Below are 7664 nucleotides of genomic sequence, written 5' to 3' on the forward strand. Positions count from 1 at the left end.
TCTCCTCTCCTCTCCTCTTCTCTTCTCTTCTCTTCTCTTCTCTTCTCTTCCCTTCTCTTTTTTCCACTTTTCCTCCTTCCCTCCCACCTTATCCCATCATTTATCTTGACTTTATTTGAATTAAATATCCCATAGCTACTACCAACCAAGTGTTTTACTTCAGTGATTGCTTGGAGCAAAATCATATGCATTCCCATCACACTCATCCTTTAAACCTTGAAAAGATTACCATGTTTTCCCTTCTTCACTATTAAAAATTGGTTAAATGTCAACACTTCCTCCCTTTGTAGTGCTTAGAGCTATTAACATTTTACTTAATTTTGGTTTACTAGTGCTAAAGCCATGAACAGGTGAATGTAGAAAAAAAAGTGTTTAGCAAAATCTTTTCTTTAAAAACTTATGTTTTGTCTTAGTAACAACTCTCAGACAGAAGAGTTTGCTAGGCAAACAGGATTAAGTGACTTGCCCAGAGTCACACAGGTAGGATGTATCTAAGGCCAGATTTCGATCCTGGTCTTCCTGATGCCAGGTCTAGTGATCCATCCATTGAACCACTTAGTTTTCCCCTAAATTTATGAAATCCATCTTTTTTTTACCTACTTTCTTACAATTGATACTAAGTATCTATTCCAAGGCAGAAGAGCAGTAAGGACTAGGCAATTGGAGTTATATGACTTGCCCACTTTCACACAGCTAGGAAGTGTCTGCGGTTAGATTTGAACCTAGAACCAGCCATCTCCAAGCCTGGATTGATGAAATATTGATGGAATCCAGGTAAATTACTTAGGACATATTTGGTGATATCTGATGGTACATAGCATATGGTACATAGACACATTTTCTTTAATATGGTGTTTGAATCTGTTCTGTTAAGGTACCAATCTGCTGAACATAGTAGAATTTCTGCATCTTCCTTTGGCTTCCCAGTTTGCTTTTGTGCATTTACAAGTAAGGAAAAAGGACCAGGTGTATGTTATAGAGAGATGTACAAAGAATCTTCAGAAGGTTTCTCTCCCCCTCTCTTGTCTTTCTCTGTCTCTGTCTCTCTGTCTCTCTCTCTGTGTCTCCATGTCTCCGTCTCTATCTTTCTTTCTGTCTTACATATATGATAAGAAGACTGTTTGGTTCCCATGGACCAGCCCAGCTTTGTCACAGAATGTTTATTTAATGCCTAAAAACACGCCTGGTTGTAGAATCAGACACACGGCTCCTTTCTGCCTCCTTTCTGCTCTTGAATATCCACCTTCTTCTTGAAGGTGGTCCCAAAAGAATGGTAATGACATGGAGATGTTTGTTTGCTTAAGGCACTTATTAAGAAAGGATTGGTCTACTCGTTAATTAGTATATGCTAATTAATTATTCAGCTGATATTACATTTTCTCAGTTCCTCCATCCTGTTACTGTCAGAATTGGTTATACAGATGTTCAGGGCTCTCAAAGGCAACAAAAGTTTGTTTCACAAAGGAAGAGGGAGAAAACAGAAGTAGAAATCTCCAGTTCATCACTGAAGCACAGAAATTAGTTATCATAAGGAGGAGGCTGAGGTAGTGTCATAGCATTTTCTCAAGAGCAAAACCTTAAAGGATTTCATTCTCTTCTGGCATATATTTGTAGCAGAGTGTATATGTGCACATTCATATATACAAATACATGTTTTCTACCACTCCACATACATATATTCCTCACAACTAAAGTAATGCATACTTATCGAGACAGATGATAGACAGATAGACAAAGTGAAGGAGGGAGGAAGGGAGGAAAAGCAAGAGTGAAATGAAGCAAGAGGGAGAAACAGAGAAATAGAAAGAGATAAAAAGAAAGAGAAAGAAAAAGAGAAACAGAGAAAGAGGAGAGAAAGAGAAAGAAACAAAAAAAAGTAAAAGAAAGAGAGAGAGATGGATGGGTAGATGAATAGATAGTCAGATAGATAAAGAGATAGATAGTCTGTGGGGTGTTCAGGGGAGATTAATATTTCTGGTATGAGGTCTGCCTGAGCCCTTTTCAGAGCTTTTTTACTCCTTTTGTGTCCACCTGCAACCCAGCTCTGACCTGTGGTCCCAAGCTATAAAATGTACAATGGCCACTCCTTGGTCAAGCTCAAACCCATTGATGAATTAGTGGGTTGTCTACTGAAGACATGAAAAACTTCCCCTGACAGAAGGAATACATAAAAAACAATTTGTCTCAACAACCATGAAGGTGGAAGAAGCAGATATTGTGGAGAGCTTAGAGCTTGGTCAGAAATCTAGGTGGCCAGAGTCATCTACCACATCCTGCGCCATCACCAGCCATCTTGACTTTTGTCTTGCCACTGGACATCAGTGACTGGAAGAAAGAGTGAAGCTGAGACTTTGTGCAACTATGCCTCACTTAAATCTAATTTATGTGTGAGTCCAAAGAAATCACCAAGTAATGTCATTTTGGACCCCATAGTGTAGGAGGGAAAACAATGACCACCATAGGTGTGTGTGAACATGTATATCTACACATGAATATTCATCTATTTATCTATCTATTTTCTATCTATATTTACTGAAATAAATTAGTGGGACAATAGTCAAAGCTATGTGACTCTTCATTAAAAATAAGATAGACCATCTTTCTGAAGAGAAACTAGAGTTATGAAACACATATTAGGAACACATTCATTTCCATTTTATCAAATAACAAATCAAATCCAACAAAATATTAGACAACAATTTAAAACATATATGCATGAATTCAAATAATGCATACAACTCTAGAGGAGAGGAACCATTTAGAAAGACCTGTTCCCTTCTTTATGCACTCACTGGGATATGGGATGATAGGGCACATTCAGTGATAGCTGTTAATGCAAAATAAGATTAGAGTGAATTAGAGACATAAAACAAAGTCAATCATTGTATGTCCTTGAAGGACAGAAAATGCCCTTTTGGGTCAGACCATAGAACATGAGGTGGAACTTGGAAAGATGGAATAACATCAAGTCATGGAGACACTTGCGTCTCAAGCCAAGCTCATTGGAGTTTCATGCATAGACAATAAATGATCACTGAAAATTTTGAGAATAAAATATTTATTTGGCCATATCTATGCATAAGGGCAGGCATCTACGTGGCTCAGTGGATAGTGCTTGGCCTGGAGTCAGGTCTGAGTTCAAATTCAGCCTTAGACACTTATTAGCTATGTGACCCCTGGGCAAATAAGTCACTTAAACTGTTTACATGAGTCCTCTGGAGGAGGAAAGGGCAACCTACTCCAGAATCCTTGCCAAGAAAACCCTAGGGACAGAGTGGCCCACGGGTCATGAAGAGTCAGACCAGCTGAATCAACCAAACTGCAACAATGAACAAAGGAGATTCATGGCAAAACAGCGTGAGAAAATTATATCCATATATATCATATAAAGCCCATATACATAGCTAATGATGCTTACATAGGTACATGCATGTACATACATATGCAACTTCTTGTCACTTGATATAATAGAGGAAAGAAATATTATATTTCATATGGAGAAATTCAGGAACTGGGCATTTATGCCAATATGACATGAGCGCCAGTTTATCTACTTTTTAAATTCTATCCCATTCAAGCTTTCAAGAAATATTGGCAAGAGGTTGAAAATAATATTGGAATTTTGGAAGTTGTTGATTAGTTGGGATGTTTTCTCTTTTTTTTTGTAAATTGTTTATTAAAAGGGATTCCTCATTAGTTGAGGACTGATATATTCAGAAATATAGATTAAATAAAAGTAAAATTATTGTTAAAGAAAAATGCATAGAAAACAATGTTAATCACTGGGAGAAATACACTGTTTAAGTTAAACATTGTCCTTGGCCTCAAGGAATTTTTTAATCTACTCATATTTGAGGCTATAAACTTTGATAGAACATGATTAGATGGGTGGCTCAATGAATAGAGCACTGGGCCTACAGTTAGGAAGACCAGAGTTCAAATGACATTTATTCTGATATTTACTATATGTGTGACTCTGGGTAGGTAATTTAATCTCTATTTGATTCAAGTTTCCTGATCTTTAAAATGAGGATAATAATAGCATCTACTTCCTAGGGCTATTGTAAGGACATAATAAAATAAAAAAAAAACTGTAAATCATTTAGCACAGTGGCTGGCACATAGTGGGCAATATAAAAGTGTTAATTATTATTTTATAAAGACTTTACTAATACTAATATTTGTATTGTAGCACCTTGTTTATATATGCTAAGGTAAAATTCTATTTAAGTGTATGCCATACATGTGCTGAGGAAGGAGAACAGGATGGGACTATTAAAATAAAAATCAGCTTGATAGCTAGTCTTGAATATATTGAAGAATAATTATTGATTTAATTACATGTATTACAAAACAAAATATTTTAATTCTAGTTGAAATAAAAGTGTTTGTTCAAAAATGAAAATTTTTGATCAAGTTGTTATTTGGTTTCCATGATATCCAAGAATTTTGATCAGACATTTTTTTTTCTTTCATGAAATATTCTGGGCTATTTTGATGTTGTTTTATATTTGGATTTTCTAGAAGTGTTCTTAACATGGGATCCAAAGACATTTTTAAGCAAGTCCATGAAATTATATAAGGGGAAAAAATCTAAAAATCTTTATTTTCACTTTCTCTTAATGTTCCTTTTTTTTGGTTAACCATAAATATTTTTTAACGCTTAGAAAGCCCTATTCCCCTCCAGCTCTGTCAGAAAGGTTCTAGCAGCAGCCTTAAGGATCATTCAGAGAAACAGCTATACAAGAGACCTTTCCCCACACCATGTGGTATAGTTTGGTGCTCTAGCCAACTTGTTTCCTCCTTGGGATGTTAGCTTTGTTTTTAATTAATGAGTTTTGTTTTGTTTTTTTAAATTCTCAGAAGGGTTGCAGAGGCTTCAACAGACTGCCAATTTGGTTTTTAAATGCATGGGCAAAATGCATAAGCCCTCTTCTTATTCATATTAATGAGCCAAGAGTGTGTTTGCTTATCTTCTACTAGAAATTCTGAACCTAACATCCTGAGGATCCTTTCTTCATTTGAAGCAATTTTATGTTGGCTTAATGGGTCTCCCAGATTGCTTGATATCCTCATTGGTCTGCACCAACCTGACACAAAATGGCGAGCTTTTCATCAGCCTAAACAAGTCAGATACTTCATCTGGGCAAAGTTACCTTAAGGAAGAAGAGTTCACAAAAATCACGTCTTCCATTTAATTTTCAAATTATACTTTTTGCCAAAGAATACTAGTAGGAACTAAATATGACATTTGGAGCTTAAGCAATATGGATAAGGAGGTACAGTGGGAGCCTGATTCACTATCATTATTACCAACTGATTTGAAAGAAGCCTCAAAATCTAAATGGTTGATGGTTCTTAGAAATCAATCCATTCCTTCTTTAGACTTAGACCAGATTTGAAGCTGAGAAATTCTATTACCAGTATTCTTTCTAAACTTTTGAGAGAGATTCTCCCTTCTGACAGGAATGCAAATTAGATATTTTGGGTAGCCAAGAATGAGACCAATTTGCTTTATGTATTTTATTCTACAAATGCTTCCTATCCTCAGATTCAACATTTACCAACATTGGATGTATATCACATAGTTAAAAAAAAGAAACAAAGGAAAGGGCTAAAGAGAATATTCTGAAAAAATAAAAAAGCAAAAGAAAATATTCATGTTGTGTGAAAAAAAATCCAGAGTCTCTTTTCTGGTGAAAATAACTTAGTGCTTGACACATTGGACATGTCATTCTTGAATATGAAAATCCCTGAAACCTTATGAGAGCTTTATTGTCAACAAAATTTAATTAAAATAGCCCTCTCTTAATCAAGAAGGGGAAGAGAATAGAGTTTATTATTTATATAGCATTTATTATATGCCAGGTACTGTGTGGAACACTTTTTACAAATATCTTATCTGTCCCTCACAACAACCCTGCAAGGAAGATGCTATTATTACGCCCACTTTATAGTTGAGGAAACCAAGGTAGATGTGGTTAAGTGCTTTCACAGGGTGACATAACCAATAAAATATCTGAGGTCAGTTTGATTTTCCTGATTCTAGTCCTACTCACCATCCATTATATCACTAATTAATTGTCTCTAACAGTGCTTTAAGCTGTCACCTAGGCAGATCATCTCCACATCAAGGGTAGTTCCTATTGCTCTTGTAAAATACTCCAGGAAGCTTTTGCTGAGAAATCTTAAGGGCAACCAATCTAAAACCAAAGGTCCAAATGACATCTATTCTCTTTAATTAAATTCAAGGTAGCAGGCATTTATTGATTACCTCCTATATGGGAATACTTTACTAGTGGTCAGTTAACTAAAGAGAAAAACAATGATTCCTGTCTCAAAAACCATAGATTCTAACAGAGGAATATAAAATATATACATATAAGTAAATGTAAAGAATACATAAAATGCATAAAAGGTATTTTCAGAGTAGGAGTAGGGCACTGATAACTAGAACAAGGAAAAGACTCATATAGGACCTGGTCTTTGAGCTGAGCCTTGGAGAGATCTGAGAATTCGAAGATCCTTACCTGAAGAGACAAAATCCTGGCTTGCAGGAAAGCCTTGTGCCAACTTGGCCATTGTTAAAATATGACACGATTTATCATTTATTCATTTGCTTAATATAAAACACTTTGGCATCAAAAATGATGTTTATAGGTGAATTTCCACTCATGCTTTGGTGAGAAAATTTAGACTTAATTAAAATCATTTTTAGAGAATAATAAGCAATATCATCAATAAATAATATTATCTGCAATTAAGACCTTAAAGATGAATGTTTTCTCAGAGATTAAGCAAACAGAAGAAAAAATTCCCAACTTTCATTATGTATTTTGAAGGATTTTGTTGTGTTGTGTCTGTAACTGTTACCTCAGATCCATACCAAATACATTTCCCAATTCTTCTCAGAAAAGCTTCCAAACTACAAAACAGGAGTTGTTTGTTATTTGTATCTTCTTATTTGAGCCTTACTGAAGGAAACTACTCTTATCTTTTGTCAGAAAAGCCAGAGCTATAGACAATTTCATACCCAGAGAAAAGTCAAGTCCCCCAAAGTGACAAGATGAGGAAATGCTTGCAACCTCTGTCTTCCTGTCTCTTTGTTTGCTCTGGGTGTCAGCTTGACAGCTGCAGTAAAGCAAAATCATTTAGACTAGAAGAAGAAAAAAACAATATACCAAGTTAGGGGTGAATCTGATTGGCCAGAAAATCAGAATGGGTCACCTTTAGAATTCTCCCGATACTCTAGTTCAACACCGATTTATTTGTTCTGATCGGGGCAGTGATAGTTTGGTTATACTCTAATCTGCTGATAACCATTGATTCATCCAATGAAAATTTATAAAAGACTTCCTATGTATAAGGCATAAAGAATATGAAAAGCAAAAACAAAAATAATTATTCCCTGATTTCAAATAAGTTACATTTTATAGGGTGGCAGGATTAAGAGAAGGGAGATGGAATGATAACACTGAAGCAAATAGACAAGTATAATCTGATTAAAGAGTGAATACAAACCACTGAGGGGAATTTTATGTAGGAATTGAAAGTAGAATTAAATATTTAAGAAAGCTAAAGCTTTTGAGAGGGAGAGAGAGAAAGAGAGAGAGAGAGAGAGAGAGAGAGAGAGAGAGAGAGAGAGAGAGAGAGAGAGAGAGAGA

At 35.5% G+C, this 7664-nt stretch overlaps 1 protein-coding gene across 3 annotated transcripts in view; it reads right to left on the minus strand.

Moving 5' to 3' along the window:
• NRG3 (neuregulin 3) overlaps nt 1-7664 on the minus strand; it is a 1114098-nt gene that overhangs the window by 4736 nt on the left and 1101698 nt on the right. The gene's annotated exons all lie outside the window — the stretch shown is intronic.

This window comes from Gracilinanus agilis, chromosome 2 (assembly GCF_016433145.1).
Source record: "Gracilinanus agilis isolate LMUSP501 chromosome 2, AgileGrace, whole genome shotgun sequence".
Classification (NCBI taxonomy): domain Eukaryota; kingdom Metazoa; phylum Chordata; class Mammalia; order Didelphimorphia; family Didelphidae; genus Gracilinanus; species Gracilinanus agilis.